Source organism: Poecilia formosa, unplaced genomic scaffold, assembly GCF_000485575.1.
Source record: "Poecilia formosa unplaced genomic scaffold, Poecilia_formosa-5.1.2 Scaffold36, whole genome shotgun sequence".
Lineage (NCBI taxonomy): Eukaryota > Metazoa > Chordata > Actinopteri > Cyprinodontiformes > Poeciliidae > Poecilia > Poecilia formosa.
The window spans coordinates 923,082-924,151 of record NW_006799975.1 but is presented as its reverse complement, the minus strand read 5'-3'; positions in this window follow the sequence as shown (position 1 = coordinate 924,151).

Here is a 1,070-nt window from a genome sequence, read left to right as displayed (position 1 = left end):
TATTCACGTCAACGTCCGTCGAGACACTTCAAAATAAATGCAATGTCACGTAAACAGGTTAGAGACAAATAGTTGTTAAATTACCAGGATTTTGGGTGTAAAACCAATACAATGTGACATTTGTTCTATTTCATATGAACCCCACTGAAACTTTGCTTAACCACCTTTTGGTTGAGTTTCAGTTTTCTGTCCTCTTGTTCACTTTCCCTCAGGTAGAGAATCTGATGAAGTTCAGCCGTCCCACTAAGATCTTCAGGAATTCTTTCATTAACATCCCTTAGATACAGCTACATCTAATAAATTAGAATATTAATAATAATAATAAAAACCATGTATTTCTGTAACTCCACCAGGTGAAATACATCATATAGATTGATTACATAAAGAAAGAGGAATTTTAATACCTTTATTTTTCTTATGATGATTTTTCTAACAGCTAATGAAAGCAGTACATTTAAAGTTTGAGTATTGCATCAGATAAGCAAAACAAACAATTAAAAAAAACAGAAATGTGGGTTTAGTGAAAAGTATGTTTAATACCTGCTTATAGGTTGTTACTTTAAAAAGGTACTTTTAATTTATCAAACGAGACTCATCAGGGTGTCAACAATTTAAGAGATTTGAGGAACATTTGCAAAATGGAAAATTTCAAAGAAGAACGACCAAATTCACCAAAATGTTGTTGAACAAACCACATACCTAACTGTGTGCAGGTTATTAGTTTTCACATTTTTTCCTCAAACAAATTAGTTTGTTGCTTAAATTTTACAGGATATCAATGTTTTAAGATTAAATTATCAAGAGTTTAAGTTTTCTTTTAAAGAGTTCAACATGTTCTGAAACAATAAAATCAATCCATCCATCCATCCATCTGAGCACAAGTAAGCTTTGGTCTTGGTCCGACTCTGACTTGTGATTGGCTGGGAAACAAATGTCTTTCATCAAAATGAAGATGCTAAAATAACCTCCTTTGGGTAAGGTATTGACTGCTCATAACTGCTAAACAAACCCCACCTTTTAAAAATCTATATTTAATTCGGGGTGAATTTTCATCTGTCCAAACAAAAGCA